Raw genomic sequence first — 17735 nt, 5'->3', positions numbered from 1 at the left:
TGCTAAACTTAGATAAGCCTTACACATGCGAGGATACACTCTATCAATGTACCTCTTACTCCTATTCTTCCTCCAAGTTCGAGCCTAGCCATTGAGGCTCACTGAGGGCTCACTCATGGGAGATTAGTAATTGCTGAGATATGCAAAAAGACTTCAATCAGGTCAACTCTCTGCCCCACTCTTTACTCATAACCCCATACTGTATAAATATGTTATCCATACTGATTTTCACTGGCATTAACTCTGTTACTGATCACATTTATTACTTTTCCAAAAAAAAGTTTTAGAAAAAAATATATACAGACGAGTGATACTCAGGCACAATGGAAAACATGAATTTCACACGAATTACAACAGCCATCCTCAGATCAGATATAAATTAGACCTAATTATGAGACACTAAGAAGATGGGGCTGTGGACCTGCAGTGTTGCTAATGGGATTCTGTGGCGGTATGTGTGGGCTCTGGAGAATGAGGTGATAGGTGGCAATTATCATTAGTGACTTTTGAATAAAGATGTTGGAGTCTTCTCACTCATTAGACCAAACAGTTCAGTGGTCATTACAAGTGGCTGTAAAAGGCACTGAAATGCTGTCCGAGAGGGAGTATTACTTATTACTGGAAAAACCTATTATTTCCATAATGGTGGTGTGATTAAGAAAGCAGCATTAGGCATCATCGCCCATCAGCTGTGCGGTTTTTAAAAGCTTGTGGCAGTGGCCACAAATCAAACTTGGAACAGTTTCTGTACCTTCAATGGGACTTCCATGACACACACTATTTTCTTTTCCAGCTGTGACTTTAATTTGAATATTATCAGGGACAGGTCAAAACAGATCTGCTATAAATCACTTGAAAAGTTTCATGAGAGTTGGAGGCACACAAACAGCATCTACTCTGAAAAGGAAGCAATGTCTTTACAGACATCGTTTGTTACAGATCTCTCTGGAACAAGAACAGGGAGGTGGTTGCCACCCCTGTCAACCCCCCCCCCAACCTTATGCACTGGTTATAAATACAAGGCATGAGGTTTTGTTGAAATGTAATACATCACTTCATGAGAGAAATGTCACCCACATTCAGTGTTAGGGGAATAGACTGCACAGACCACACTGTAAATTAAAAGATATAAAAACTATCCTAGAGGACATTATGCTTAAGGAAACAAATTCTCATTATTCTGAGTAAGACTTTGAATTTTACAGTCTGACCTAAACGACAATTATAATTGGATATTTACAATGAAAAATATGTAGAAAACCTACAAGCAATAAGTCAGTGATTATGCACTTGCAAAAACATGTGCTCGGCATTTTTTTTTAATTCCCTAATTAAATCCTAATTAGGATGTGCGGTGGAGTGTTAATTTTTGCTAGCTATACCTCCAGGGCATTTTTTTACACCTTCAAGAGCGTACGCTTATTCATATATGTAAAAGATAATTATCAATAAAAAAAGGAACGACCACATTGTTGGCTTGGAGAGTTGCTTATGTGCAGCTTCTCTCTGCCTCTGCCAAAACAAGCCCCAGAGATTTTTGTTTTCCTGTGACACATTAAGTCTTTTTTAGCTATAATAATTTCTCCATTGGCTATTGTATGTGCAAAATGTGGCTATATTATCCAATTGGGATATAATAATCTCCCTAGCATAGCACATTTAAAAAGTGGGTGAACAGTCAGGTGAGGATCCTCAAAGAACTTCTCCATAAGAACTGAGAGTCCTAATGTGAGATCATTTTCTCTGGCTATAAATTCAGATTGCAAACTGCAGGGTAATGTATTAGGATTCACATTAAGCAAAGATGTTTGTGGTAATAATTAGAATTATTTTTAATCACTATGGCAAGATTTTATTGGAGGAAGGCTAACAGAGTTCCCACCTGAATTTTAGTCTTGTGACATCTTTTCGTTTCAGGTTGTAAACCTCTTTCCACTTTCTTTCTCTCTTTCAGGTTGCCAACAGTTTTGATTGACTTACATGTTTTAAACTCAATATAGATCAATGAGGGAAGGTAAGAAACCAGAGCTCCAATGATAAGCTTGTAGTCTAGAAACAAGCACACAAAAGAATAGAATTGGCAATGATAGGGTAGTAACAATATTAGCTATAGCAGTTGGTCAGGATATATTCATTTCTAGACATTTTATAACCAGGGTTTTACTCCTGCTAAAAGCCCCCCATCTCCTCTTTCCCTCCTTCCCTTGCCTCTTTCTATTCCCATGCCTTTCAATCTGTCTGAAACAAAAGACAACAGAGTAGATGAAACCATTGCCATGTGTATGTTTTGTAATGAAATCAAGTACAGAAAAGAGATGAGCAAGCATTTTTTTCTAAGAAGACCTGACTTCATTGTCATTACTGTATGTTTATTGTTCATAGTATAAGTTTTTAAAGGATATTCTCATAAAATATATGACACAGTTTATCTTCTAGATATGACTGAATAAAATTCAATTGTGTATATATAACCCATTTTCTTCATCCAGTCCTCTTTGGATGAACCCTAGGGGTGGTTCAATGACTTGGCCATAATGAATAGCAATAAACATTAATGTGCTGCTCTCTCTGTGATGTGTTAATATTGAGTCCTTGTAGTAAATACTTAGGACTATATATTCATGACTCTTAATTTGCTTTGTGTGAAAGTGTTTGAGACCAACAACTTCTCTTTTTGGCTTACGTCAGTCTAAAGATGACAGTTCAGTTGTTGATGGGGAATGCAGAGAACTTCAGTGATCCTTCCAGATAAATTTACATAGTGCTTTAAGAATCTGTTCAGGCTGCTGGAAGAAAAAAAAATGTATCAGTGGTCTTATCTAGCTCTGGATCATGAATTTTAAAATACTGACATTCAAGGAAACTCATAACCATTGCTACAATGGTGTCACAATGCTTATGAGGGTACTAGCTGCTTTCTGATTGAATTTCAGCACTCTTCTCAAAGAGAAATTTCATATCTGGTACAGGAAACTTTGTTAAAAAACAATACATGATTAGGAGATAATAAGCTGTGTGGCCTGGAGTCCTATTAATGCTATTTCACTTGGTCTTCATGTTGTCCAACTACATTTTACATATTTATACTTATATCCATGCATTTATGTTGGTTCTGATCTTATCCATAGGCATCCTTTTAGGCACAGGGTAGTGGTCAATGCAGAGGCACAGAATTGACAGAGTGGTATAAGTAAGTAACTATGATTGCTCAACTGTAGATGTATCAACCTACCTCTTCCCAAGGTTCAGAGAACATCATAGATGGTGGCATGTAAAGAATTTCAGAGTTGAATGGTAGAGAGCAGTGAAATGCTGTCATCTGCAAATGCCATGACTCTTGAACACATCAAATCATAGCAGTTTGATTGCCTGCATTAAGACCTACACAGAATCAAGACAGTCAAAATTTTAGAATACATGGGGATGACTTCCTGGAGGAGCTATTTATAGTTAATGGTTGGTTGCTGAAAGAAGGAGGTCTTTGTTTGTAGATGTGATTGATTTCTCATGACCCACTGGATGGTCTGATACTGATGTATATATGAAAAATATTAATGATGATTAACAAGCCAATAATAATAATGATAGTACTAGAGAAGACTAAATTAGGAAAAAGGAAATTTAGGGATTTCTGGAGAGATCTAAATATGTTTTGGAGGGTAGATTAGATCAAAACACATTGTTTATATGCATTCAACTTTCAAAGAATACAAATAAATACAATTGCCAATTAATGTCTCTCTCTCTCTCTCTCTCTCTCTCTCTATATATATATATATATATATATATATATATATATATATACAAAATTGATGAGAGACAATGGTAAAGAACCACAAAGGTGATTTCTGTGAAAAAATATTGCCAGTAAGATAACAAACACACATGACTATGCATGCACACACAAAGAGAGAGAGAAAGAGAGAGACAGAGAGACAGAGAGAGAGGAATCTTTTAAAGTATATGATATATTTATACTGTATATCAGGTAGATATAAATGTATCCTATACTCCAAAACTATTGATTTTGCTGAGCTAGAGAATTGACTCAATTGTCAGAGAAGTTGCTGCTCTTTCAGCAGACATACTTTCAGTTTCCCCCACTAGGAAATTAGCTAACATTGAAGAGATTATGTGGCTTCCAAATAACTGGAATTGGAGGCCGTGGTGGGGTGAGTTTCCCAAACACTGTTGCCTGTATATGGAATGTGTTCTTCTGGGTGGGTGGCATTGTCTATCCTCAGTGAGAGAGGAAGCACCTAGCCTCTCCAGAGGTGCCAGGGTAGGGGACTACTCAGAGGGGTTCCCAACCACTCAGAGGAGAAGTGGAAAGGAGGAAGGATTGTAGCTGGGGTGACCAGGAGGGGGCAGTGAGCAGGATTTAAGGTGAATAAGGAAAAATAAAACTAAATTTTAAAATAGAGAGAAAATAATTAATGCTGTCTTAACATATAGCACCCTAACTTTGGGAGATGATTTTTTTTGGTCAGGTGGCTATGTTACCTTTTTAGGAACTATATGATCCTGAAGTAGTGACAGCTAAAAAAAAAAGAGGCATTTGCATATGATTTTAAGAATCTCTTTAAGAAAAAAATAAAGAAATGAAATTAATTTCTCCTGTATTGAATATATATATATATATATATATATATATATATATATGCAAAAATGCTCATTGAATGCCAAACACAAATCAATGAGAAGTAATATCCAAATGTGATAGATGGAAACTCTGATGTTCATGGATGCTAAGAGATTCGATCCAGTTCCCATAGCTTTTAGGGATTATAGTCATGATTTTAATATGGTTATGAATCTGAATCTTTGCCTATCTATTATCCAATGAAAACAGAGAGTCTTGCCAAAGTGCCACTTCCATGACTATCTATCCTCGATTAATAATGTTGGCAAGTCCTTCAGTAAACTCATTTTAAATTTCACACTTTTCTCTCATTTGCTCTCTCTAATAATAGCCAAGAACAACTGTCAACAGATGTGAAGGTTTACAGATCATTAGATTTTCCTCTTCAGTTGACTCTCAGAAATACCCTTGTGTCAAAGGAGCTCTTCTTTTTCATTTGAAAAGATTGGATTTACGGTAGTTTTGCTCCAAAGTAGTTAGCTAGTCAATTTTCTCCAATGAGCAATTAACCTGAACAATTGTGGAGATAGGGCCCACAGTGAAATCAATTACATGTCTGTTTATCTTTGCATCTATATGTAGTACCCTTACCTACTAGGCTGTCAGTGTCACCTCAAAGCTCTGGGGCATATGGCTCATCAAATACTTTATAAGAGAGAACATTTTATTTGAGGTAAGTCAAGGTCAATATTTTTACCAATACATATATTCATTTGTCCTTCACTGGTTCACATATGGATATGCACATACATATGCATGGCAACCAAGAATGCACATACAATTTAATATTTGCATTCATTCTTTATTTTTTTAAAATCCAGACATGGAAAATTATGAGTGATTCTTGTGTCTCCAGCTGAATTACCATAGTCATGAGCAAATCAGAGATTATATGCTCAGTAAAATTAATCAGTTTCTCTGTTAATTCTCTCTGAATCTTATGTACACCATGATAACTGTGGGATGAATATGCTTAAGTGCCTTCTATAGTTTTCTTTTCAAACTGATCTACTACTTGTGTTTTTCATGCTTCAGAGATAAGGACAAATATTATTGCAAGCTAAACATCTCTATAATGCAGTAATATCTGACATTCTTTCTGAGGTAGATACATATATTTTTCTTTTTTTATTGGATATTTTATTTATTTACATTTTAGATGTCATCCCCTTTCCCTATTTCCCTCTCTAGAATCCCCTACCCCATCTTTCCCATCTTTCTCCTTTTTTTTTGTTTTTATACAATTTAAATACATGCATGTATTAATGTCAGTTCTATGTTGAGTGTCTAGCAATACAATAGATATAAATAGTCAAGGAAAAACAAGACAATAAACAGAAATAGTCAACAAACAAGCAAGGCATTAAACACATTCTGTGAACACTCTCATGATCACTGTTTCTAAGGGTAACCACTGTTTATCAGGATGACCAAAATATCTGAGCCAACTTCTGTGTCCTTGCCCAGTCATTCATGTCTGAAGCCTACTTACCTGTTCTAGCATAAAATTTAGATTCTTGTCTGAAATTACTTCTTTGTTCTAGTCTAATATTTAGATTCTTGTCTGAAATTCTTTGTTCTAGCCTACGATTTAGATTCCTACCTGAAATTACTTTGTTCTAGCCTAACCTAAGATTCATGCCTGAAGCCCATTTCCTTGTCATTGGCCAATGTCATTTTCCTGCCAAGCAGTCCATTTCCTTGTCCTTGGCCCATGCCAGATTCTTGTCAAGCAGCCCCAAAGACTCCCTACCTCTCCCCCTTTTTTATTTCATTAACAAGACTGAGCCTGTCTTAGGTCATTCTAACAAGAATGCCTTTTTTACCCACCATGGAATATGCAATCTAAAGCAATTACAATGAGGTAATTTCATACAGGAATCTAAGTTTTAGGCTAGAACTAAGAAATAGGCTTCAAACATAAAAATGACATGGGCTAGGAGAGGGAAGTTGGCTCAGATATTTTGGTTATCCTGATAAGCCCTTAGAAACAGTGATCATGCGAGTGTTCATGGAATTGTGTTTAATGCCTTGCTTGTTCTTTGACTATTTTTGTCTTAGGTTGGTGAGGCTCTGTGCATAATTTCTTATTCATATCTTTTTTATCTCTGTGAAATATATAGCATTGACCCTAGGGTTTTAAATGACAATTTTAACTATGGTCTTAGGGTATTTATTGGTATTTACATCCTGCTAGGCTACCTCTGAAGAGTTACAATAAAAATAATGTGGCATTTTTCCATTATTAGGTTTTAAAGTAATGAGGAATCTATCTTATACATAGGGTACACTGTGTTCTTATCTACCTTTGCTATGATCAGCCAGTTTGCATGTTGGAGAATCTCACACGGTGAGGAACCCCTGTCATGTTTTCTCCAGCCCTCAAAACCTGAACCTTACTAACAATACTTAGAAGGAATTCTAATTCATGGGTTTTTTTTTTTTTTTTTTTTTTTTTGCACTTTTATGTTCAATCAGAACCACAATATTTTCTAGCATTGATGGCTGCATGCTACTGGACAGACTCTGGAACAAAGAATTCAGATGACATATACTACAGTTTCTAAAAAAGAAACAGCTCTGAGTTAATGCATATATCATCTACCATATTTGAGAGTCCTTTGTTGTAGAGTGCTATACAATACACAGCTGATAATTCACTAAGTATTAACAGCATAAAGATGAGCAAGACTTAAAGGATTCCTATCTATTCTCATATAGTAGCTGCCTAATAAGAATGATTATAATAGCTAGTAATCAATTGCTACTTTTTAGTGCAATACTAATTTCATTTCATTTTAACAGAAGCATTTACATTTTAGGATCTCTCTATCATTATGATGAACTATCATGAATAAAGAAGAAAGAGATTAGTTGAGTTCATAATTCCAGAGGGGTAACAGGACTGAGTGAAAGAGAGTAGCATATAGGCTGGAGTAGGTAACAGAAAACACGCTTCTGGTACCACAAATACAAGAATAACACATAGAGTGGAAATTACTTGTGGCTGTGAAACCCTTGATAAACTTTCTCCAGCATGGTCACATTTTCTAAGCCACATGTATACTAAAAGTCAAACATCTGAGCCTATGTGGGATACTGTATTTCAATCATTTTATTTTACAAAATTTTATGGGAACCTCTTTTCAAGTGGTGTGTCAGGTATCTATTGGATTGTGACAAACTAACCTAAAACATTCTGTCATAACAATAGCTGATTATTTCTCAAGATAATCTTAGTCAGTAATGGTTCCAGCCTAGGAGTCACATCTTGCATTAATAGCTAGGTATCAGATACTCCAAGGTATCAGCTTCTTGGCCTTGGTTCTCTTCTGTGTAAGTCTTTATTATACTTAACAATATTTCCTACATTGTAGTTCCACATCAATGTTTCCTGGAGAATTTTTCATGTCTGTGCTTATATATATCGATGTCCTAATGGCCCACGTGGTTTATCAGTGAAAATAAGAGTAAATATGAGGCCGGGCGGTGGTGGCACACGCCTTTAATCCCAGCACTTGGGAGGCAGAGGCAGGCAGATTTCTGAGTTTGAGGACAGCCTGGTCTACCGAGTGAGTTCCAGGACAGCCAGGGCTACACAGAGAAACCCTGTCTCGAAAAACCAAAAAAAAAAAAAAAAAAAAGAGTAAATATGAGAGAGGCATATGCAAGGTCATGCTCCTAGAAGCCAAGACTTATTTTAGATTCTTCTGGTAGAATCTATCACTAATGATATTGGCTTTTAAAGATTATAAAGAGACTATATAATGGTATAATTTAAAGGGAATTTAAGTTTTATTTAGTTTAAGACTAGCACTCTGTGAGGAAAAAATATTTTCAGACAAAGCAACTCTTAAGCACAAAAAAGTTAATATTTTTAAAAAACGCATATTATTTTAAAGTTAAGTAAAGAGAAGAGTTAATATTTACATGATTGTGAATATTAATATATTCAAGTGGTCCTAAAATGTCCATGACATGCCAACATAGGTTGTGGTATATGACTAAGTGATCTCTCTTATCTCTCTCTCTCTCTCTCTCTCTCTCTCTCTCTCTCTCTCTCTCTCTCTCTCTTTCTCTTTCTCTCCTGAACACTTTAGTATAAAAATAAGTTGACATCAAAATAATTATAAACTCTTTATATTTTCAAAATGCATTGGAATATGCCAGTCATTGGATGGCTCCCTACTAAATAAATAAGTTATCACTTAGAGGGTAGAACCAAGTGATTTAGACCATTGGTTTTATAATAGTTTGTTTTCACTGAAACAAACAAAATGTGTATGAACACCTATTTAATGAATTTCTGATTTTTAATCTTCTTAGGGATTGTTTGTTCTGGTTGAAACTATTATTACTGTATGTGTTCTTTCCAGGAATAAGTCCTGCAAGGCAAAGCATAAGAATCAGCACAAAAACGTTTCACTATGCAGGTAAATGTTCTGATTTTTCAAGCCTGGATTATTGTAATTCTTATTTTCTGGAGCTTTTGCCCATGATGATTTCTCAGATAAAGCTCTCTAAGAATGCAAAAGTCGAATCTTAATAAAAAAAAATGCAGCTGTCTTGGTAAATTATTCCAATGTTGATATCCATGCACATGATCCTATCTAGTTTACAATAATGGGATTCATATTTAAGAACTTGAGGGATAGTGGCTGTCTCTGCTTTCAGAGAATGTAATGTAGGCTGTTCTTTGTTGGAATCAACATATCTTCATTCCAAGTCTGATTTCAAAGTTGACTTTCTCAACTAGAATAATGGTGCTAATCAAGAAAGAAATTTATTTTACATATCTATTTGACAACATTTTAAAGAAGGGCAGTAATCAATTGCCGCTTTTTAGTGCAATACTAATTTCATTTCATTTTAACAGAAGCATTTACATTTTAGGGTTTTTCTGTTTACTTAGTACTCCATTTGTAAATCACAATTTTCAATAAAATATACTGTGCTCCTGTAAACTTTTATTATAGAAATAGAGCTGTGAGATATAGGCATAAAATCATTTAAAGAACCAATTTTATCATTTATTTAATCCCCATGAGGAAATACAATGCTCCATCCACTCACTTACAAAGTATAAAAATCATGCATGATAATTATTGAAATTATTTCATTCTGAATGCACCTATGGTTCCCTACTTAAATGTCACTGATGGTCATTTTGGCTTTGCTGTGACATGCTGTCATAGTTGTCTTTATATTTTGGATAGAAGGTATAGTATTAAAAGCTATCCAGATAAACTCACAAAAACATTTTTTCATTAGAAACATAAATAAAATTTATCTGAGGTGGGAAATCACTTTAATTCTCAACTGAAAACTTCAATTATGAAACTGAATTATGGGTTGTGGTTATTTCTCTAATCCCCACAATTGGTAGGCTAAGGCATAAGATCCCATTGGATTTGAAGCCAGCCTAGGCTCCATCAGAAGAGCTAATCTAAAGAAAGAACCATAAAAAGTAAAGCATATATGAGTCTCAGCAAATAAATAAATAGGAACATATCTCGGAAAGAGGGCTGAAAACTACATCCTCCATGGAGTTTCAGAATTTATTTCTACTAGAGAGAGGTAAAACACATTTTCCAAAATTATGAGTGGTAAATTTTAAACAAAGTATCCAATATCAAGTGGTTAGCCTTGAAAACACTTGTGTTTGCAATATTTTACAGACTAAGAATATTGTATTTCTGTATTTAAGAATATTTCTATGCATATGACAACTCACAGAAGGCTGGTAAATTTCTTCATAACAATACACGTATTGAGCAAGTAGCATTTGAGAATACATATGTATGTGCACACAGATATATACATGTAATAACAATTAATGAAAAGGATCCTGAATTTGGAAGAGACCAAGGACAGGTATGTGGATGCATCCAAGGGAAGAATGACAAGAGCAAAGAGCGTAATTAATATCATAATTTCAAAAAATAAATGAAGACAAAATTTAAAATTATGCTTTAAATATATAAAATTTCTCCATCAAAAGTAAATTCAAGACATATATTTAATTAATTCAAAAGCCAAATAAAACAATCATTAAAGTACTTTTTAATTTTTAATGTCAGAATGAAGAGAACAAGAAGAGACAGATACTAAAGGCTCATCAGAGAGCTTCTTGACCTCTTGACTTAGTGGTGTATCTTATTACTGACAAGTTCGACTCAAATAAGGCATGCTGTGTCCTCACTAATAAACACACAAAGACCTTCAGACCTTGTAAAGGAAGACATTTAAAGGAAAGCCAGAAATATTGCTGAAAGGTCAAGATTTGTAAGCAAATGAATCTCAAGTATAATCTACATGGAATACTATTCCGAATGAGATGCCATGGGGGTTTTATTGTTGTTTTGAGACCAAATACAGGAAAAAAATTAATCATGATTTGTACTCTGTTACTCATGCTCTTAAGGACTTAAACTTATGACACATAGCTGGGATAGATCTAACCTGCTATCTAGGAGAGGCAGATTTAGTGTGCTTTATTTTAAAATTCCAAGTTTGAACAACCTGGGCAGAATAATGAAAATAAATAATTTTGGAAGAAACAGAAGACTTTTAGGCTATGGTCCTCCAGTTCCTGCTCAAATCTTACTTTGGGGTGAGAAAACAACATACTAAGAGGAAAACATTCCCTATAAACTTATGTACATCTTCTAGGTCTTGCCTATAATCTTGGACTTCACTCTACCTATGCCCTGCAAATAACAGACATCTACCTGTCTGTGTGCCAGAATCTTCTCCACTGAGCCTTTCTATACACTAAGGAGACAGACAGAATTGATGAGTGATTGGAGCCCAGGAAGAGCCAAAAACTCACATATTCTTGATGTGCCTATTCTTTTACATGTTTCTGTCTGGGATTTGTTTCTGATCCCTAACTTAGTTACTAGTTTAATTAATGGTTCTTATAACGGTTGGGGAGACTCAGTAATGTTCTTGCCTTTCAGATTTGAGGACCTGAACTCAATCTCTGGTACCCATGTGACAAAGCCAGGTATGGCAATGTGCTTCTAACGCAAGCACAGGAAAGGTGAGTTCTTGGGACTTGCTGACCAGACAGCCTGGATGATTTCTGAATTCTGGACATATAAGAGTCTGTCTCAAAAACATGGTGGGAGCATTCTATTTCATAGAGTTGCTCATAAATCAAATTAGATGTTGGTTCTTAGTCCCAAAAGCATTGGGTCTCTACTGTACCACCCTATCTTTCAGGCAAGTTACCATTTTACTTCGAAGGGTATATAGTTAGGTTGGTGTTTACCTTTCTCCTTTGGTAGATTCAAATTCTCTTCCACATAATGTCAAAAAAATAGAAACCACAGACTTTCCCTCTGTTCTTAGCTCTCATTATACTTCCAAATTTCTGGCTTGCTGAGTTATGCATAGCTTTCTGGGTGAGTCATGTTTGTCTAATTCACTGATTTAGTGTATTTCACTTGCACTAATATAGCACAAAATATTTTCAAACTCGGAATTCTATGATTATGTATTTCCCTCTGTAAGTATTTAGCACATTACATTTTATAGACATACAACATAACCTGGCAAAATTTTGTACTTCTCATCAAAAAAATTTAACTTTAATCAATACAAAAATGCATTTAGTTTGTATCTTAGGCTATAACTGAGTTGCTAGGAAAGATAGCCAAACTTCTGATGTCTCCCTGTGCCTAGCTTTTATGTAATACAGATTTTTTTACTAGGACCATGCAAATGCTTAAGAACTATAGGTCCAATTGAGGGACTGGAAGTTACAGATTCCCTGATAGACAGATAGGGAGAGAGGCCATGGCTAGGTATGAAAGATGAATTCCAAGATGACTGGTTTCTTTCTGACCCTCCCCACTTAAGACAAAAGTCTTTCAGCTTAAAACAAAGGTCTTGTGAGGTTTTGTTCCACCAGTAGGACACCAATTCATCCTAGAATCCTGCCTATGGACTAACCCTAGGAGTTCAAAACAGCACAAGGGAGATCAGGATACGTTTACCCAACAACTGTGGGCCAATGAGCCACCAACCCTAAATCAGTAAATTAGGAAAGGAAGACCCTTCAAATACTAAGAAACAACCCCCCCCCCCACACACACACACATACACACAAACAGGAAGAAGAATAACAAAGCAGCCCTGTAGGAAACTGAATTTTTTGGCACCAGTGTCCCAATTCTGCTTTTCAGAGGGTCTTTCTCCATATGTGATTGCTGTGTGTGCCCCTATTCCCACCTCTGATAAAAAAAAAAAATTCTTCACTAGTCTGTTCTGTTTTAGAAATTCCTTGTTGCTACCAGATGTAGCAGAGAATTTTCCTGACTTGTAATTATTATTTTAAACAGGGAGAGAAAATAAGAAAAATCAAGACTCTTAGACAATAACAAAACTATCCCTATACCAAAATATCCTTTAGTTTTTCAATAAAATTTGATATCTTTCTTTTCTGTCTATAGCCCATCTGTCACAAATTATATTGAACAAATCTATAACCTGATAAAGAAGAGTTGGGACTTTGATATACAAGTAATGAAGGTTTTGTTTCAATTGAGCTAATGTTATACAAATGGTGACTTTTTTCACAGTGGATTGTCTTCCCAGGAGGGAAATGTTCTAAGCTTTGCAATCAACTCATTGTAGTACAGAAAAGTAATCAGGCTCCTCAGTGGTGAAATTTGAGATTAAAAAACAAGTATATATATGTGTGTGTGTATGTACATATGTATATAAATGTATATATATAAATTTAATAAAAAATAATGTTTTATTTGTATGGAGAAGCAGTAATCCTAAAACATCCAAGAAATGTAGAAACACATGACATGAGGAGTCTGAATACTAAGGTCCAAATTTTTATTGTAGTTTTAAGTTTCAATTTTTAACATATTATTTTTTAAGAATTTCATACCATGTCTTTGAACATATTTATACCACTTTACTCTCTCATTCATATCCCTCAACCCCACCACTTTTTACCACCCAACATTGAGATTACTTATTTCCCCGTTGAGTCCAGTTGCTCAGCTAGTTATGGGATTGGAGCCAGCTGTGCAGTGTGGTCAGCCTACCAGCAATCACACTGTTTATAAACCAAAACAAGGTTCAGAGAACAACCAATTTCTCTTTCTCGATCATCAATCATGCACTAATTGAGCCTCAGTTTGTGATGGGATTATGTTCCTCTTATCACTTTGAAGTTGAGATTTTGTCTAACTGGAGCTTGCACAGGGATTTAGCATGCTGTCAAAATTGCTGTGAGTTCATATGTGTATCTGTCATGAAGTATTTGGGAAATACTTATTTCCTTAAAGTTACCCAACATCTTTTGCTTTTATTCTCATCCTACCCTACCTATTTTCATAAAGATCCCTCAGCCTCAAGGATAGTGTTGCAATATCCACTTGGAGGTCCACTTTAGAGCTAAAAACTGCATGGTATTTTGCTCTCTGAACATAAACCAATTGGAGTCGCTGTGTAAAATTCCATCTAGTGCAAGATACCTTCTAAGATGTCTTAATGTTCAAAACTGAAACTGTCAGGAAAAGCCCATGGAACTAGATACACACTGCCAATTAATAACAAGTGAACACGACCTATAAAGATAATATAAGTAAATATTTGATCTATAAAAATAGCTAGTTGGAAAATGAAAGCCGCCCTGTTATCTAAAAAGTGAGGAAATTCCCACAGGCATAGGTCTACACAGCTGTTTGAGATTGTGAGAAAACATTGTCAACTAAAAAATCACCCTCAACCATTACACAATTGAGTTACAAACAAAAAAATAACAACACCATATGTTTTAAATTTGTAATCTTTTTTCTTTTTCAAACTATTATTGAAAAAGAAATTCTTCTCATACAATAGAACTAGACTGACCACAGTTTCCTCTCCTTCCCTTTCTCCCAGTTTCCCTACACATATTCCTCTCCCACAGATCCACACGCCCTTCATTTGCTCTCCAGAAAGGAGCAGACATCTAAATGAGAAAAGCCAAACAGGCCAAAACAAAATACAATACGACAAGGCAAAAGCCCTCATATTGAGTCTCGACAAGGCAATTCAATTGAGGAAAAGAGTCCCATGATATGGCAAAAGGGTCAGAGATACACCTGCTACCAATGTTAGAATTTCTACAAACCCATGAAACTAATAGACATAACTCATACACAGAGGACCATGTGCAGACCCACACAGGCCGTTTGCTTGTCACTTCTATCTCTGTGAGCCTATGTAAGTCCTGCTTAGTTGATTTGGTGGACCACAGTCCTACTGTGCTCCATAGCCTCTGACTCCTATGGTCATTTCTCCCTCTCTTCCCCAAGGTTTCCCAAGTTCCCAATGGAAGGAAGTAGATGGAGACTTTCAAATTAGACTTTTTCTCTACATAATGTCTGGTTGTAGGTCTCTGGAACTGTTTCCATGTTCTTCTATAGGAAGCCTCTCTAATGACAAGTTAACCAGGCACAGGTCTATGAGGATAGCAGAGTATCATTAGAAGTCATGTCATTGATTAAGTTTTTTTAAGTCATGTGTGGTTCTACCCTAGGTCCCTGGGCTATCCAGTCTCTGGTTGCTGAACACTGAGGTAGTATAAGGCATGGGCTCCCTTGTATACTATAGGCCTCAAATTAAGCGAAATTAATTAGACATTCCCCCAATGTCTGTGCCTCTACCTCTTTTCCCCAGGACATCACCCAGACAATGCAGAGTGTAGGTAGAGTGTCTTGTGGTTGGGATTATGCTGAAGTTTTTATTTCCATACCCTAGAGTGCACCTTCTCACACCAGAAACTTGAAGACGTGGGTGAAGACTCCATGCAAGCATCAGCCTGACCTTTCTAAGCTGTATTGATATTGGTTTTGGCAATGGGCCCAACTATAAATTTTTAGGATCCTAGGATTGCTTCAGGATCTCCACAAGTCCTCCTCATCCAACATCTTCCCTGAATGCAGTGCAGTCCCAGCACTGGGAGCTTTACTTGGCTAGAAAAGATGGCTAATTCAGACTCCTTATCCTGCATTAGTTGGAGTTCTCACTATGGTCACACTCACAGATTATAGGAAGTTTCCAATGCACTAGGTTTCAATTTCATATTAGACTGAATTTATAGCATATTAAAGAATGGATTGGGTCTTTTAGTGACTACTGATTGTGTGTTCCTCAGAGCTCCAGAAAATTGAAAGTGTTGAAGATAACATAAATACTATTTTAAGCAAAAGAAACAATGTGGACAAAGGTTCTGAATCAGACTCCAAAGATCCGTAGATAACATGCAACAGAACAGGTCCTAAAGACAACATCTAATAAGCACAGCTTTGTTGCTTCGTTTTTTCCCATTATTAAATGTTAGTGTGGAAAACATGGTGCCTGCATTTCATCATACGTCAGGGTATAAGAACAATGCTGCCACCACAACCTGTGTGGCAGAGATAAGTCAGATATTCTGAATGGTAGCACTCTGCTGTGGATGGGTTCTGATCTTCAGTCTTATTTGGGTGCACATACCGTATAGTCTACTACTTACAGACAACAACATTGGCAGTTACTAACCTACAGTCATCACTATAGTTTGAATCTGAAATGTCAATACACTTAGGTTTTGTGTGTTTACTTCCACTAGAGGAGCTATTTGATGTACAGTGCTTCAGGAAAGAAAATCCTGGATGGGAGATGTAGGTCTCCCAGGAGAGGCCATTGAACATTACATCTTTCACTTGATACTGCCTACTCTTTCTTCTTCTACTTCTTCATGTACTGTTTTGATATAAACAGTTGCCACTTTCAGCTCTTGTTGATCTGGACAGAGCTGCTTTGTCCTGCCTTCCCTGTCATGTTGGACCAGCCTTGCTCTGAAATTCAAAGACAAAGCAAAACTTTCCTCCCTTTAATATTCTATTGGATATCATAGTCACATAGAGAGAAGAATTAACTAACATTGCTTTTTCTCTTTTTGCTATAAAAATGTCTGAGATAAGCCAGTTAATAGGGGCAAGGTTTGTTTTGGAAGTTTCTCCAAGCTCAGGTGGTTCTGTTGTATTTGAGGATATGATAAGAGAATATAGCAATGGAAACAAAGAAGGAAAAATAATTTTTCTCCATGGTAAAAAAAAAAGGCAAAATTAAAAAAAAACAATGCCAGAAGTATAAATACCATCTTTTTAACTAATCTAGTATCTAAATTTCCCTCCACTACCTTACATGTCTTAAAGGTTCCATCACCTACCAATGGCATCATAGTCTTGCCAGGAAGACTTTTATGATATGCTGTTACAGGCTACTCACCTGAAAAACAACACTTACATGAGCTGGGTATTCAGGTTTCATATGGGTATCATATGTAACCAGCATAAAACCTATAATATAATACAAATACAAAACATTCTATTGTGTAACTCAATATAAACCATGTGAAGGACAAATGTGCTGTACACCTGTACCTGGTTGTAAACCCAGAAATAAAGGAAAAGAAAATGAGAATCAAGTATGGTTCACAATAAACAATCTCCATGATTTTGGAACAGGGACAGAAAACATGATATTTAGCTGAGGATTAGAAATCATCCCATCCCCAGAGGCAGCAAGATATCACATTCTATGTGTAATGTATAAAGTAAGATATTTCCCAGTTTTTAGTATAATTTATAAACAATATTTCAAGATTCTCCATCTGTCTGTACAGGGGCAACTGAGAGTTGAATACAGTGGCTTCCTCTAAGCACACAGCTGATTGAGCTCAAGAGTTAACAGGCAAGTTTCTTTTAATAGCTGCCCGTGTCTTCTCAATAGTACCAAAAAGGAAGTGGGGAGATAAGTTCTTACCACAGCTGTAATACTGCAAACAAGACCTGCCCTTATGAACTTGCATTAGAATAACTCATAAGAATTATCTGGACCCCCAACAAACACAGGGTCATGGCTAAAAAACGAAGATAAGAAAACTTTGTTAACTGATTTCTTTGGTGAAAATATGCTGATCAATATTAAAGCAGCCAGCTTTAGAAGCAAATTTCGCTGATATTCTACTCTTTAATTTAAAAATAAAATCAAAATTTCTTTTATTTTTGTATGTCGAATTCTGTACATATTT

At 35.9% G+C, this 17735-nt stretch overlaps 1 long non-coding RNA gene across 1 annotated transcript in view; it reads right to left on the bottom strand.

The window, feature by feature from the left end:
* Positions 1-1887: 1887 nt before the first annotated feature.
* LOC117723250 (uncharacterized) overlaps positions 1888-17735 on the bottom strand; it is a 55985-nt gene continuing 40137 nt past the window's right edge. The window contains exons 3-5 of the long non-coding RNA XR_004608645.2: positions 3233-3381; positions 2684-2786; positions 1888-2049 (exon numbers count right to left, since the gene is read on the bottom strand). This is a non-coding gene — a long non-coding RNA (uncharacterized LOC117723250). The remainder of the gene's footprint in view (positions 2050-2683; positions 2787-3232; positions 3382-17735) is intronic.

The sequence above is a fragment of the Arvicanthis niloticus genome, chromosome 18, assembly GCF_011762505.2.
Source record: "Arvicanthis niloticus isolate mArvNil1 chromosome 18, mArvNil1.pat.X, whole genome shotgun sequence".
Classification (NCBI taxonomy): Eukaryota; Metazoa; Chordata; class Mammalia; order Rodentia; family Muridae; genus Arvicanthis; species Arvicanthis niloticus.
This window is presented reverse-complemented; position numbering and strand designations above follow the sequence as displayed.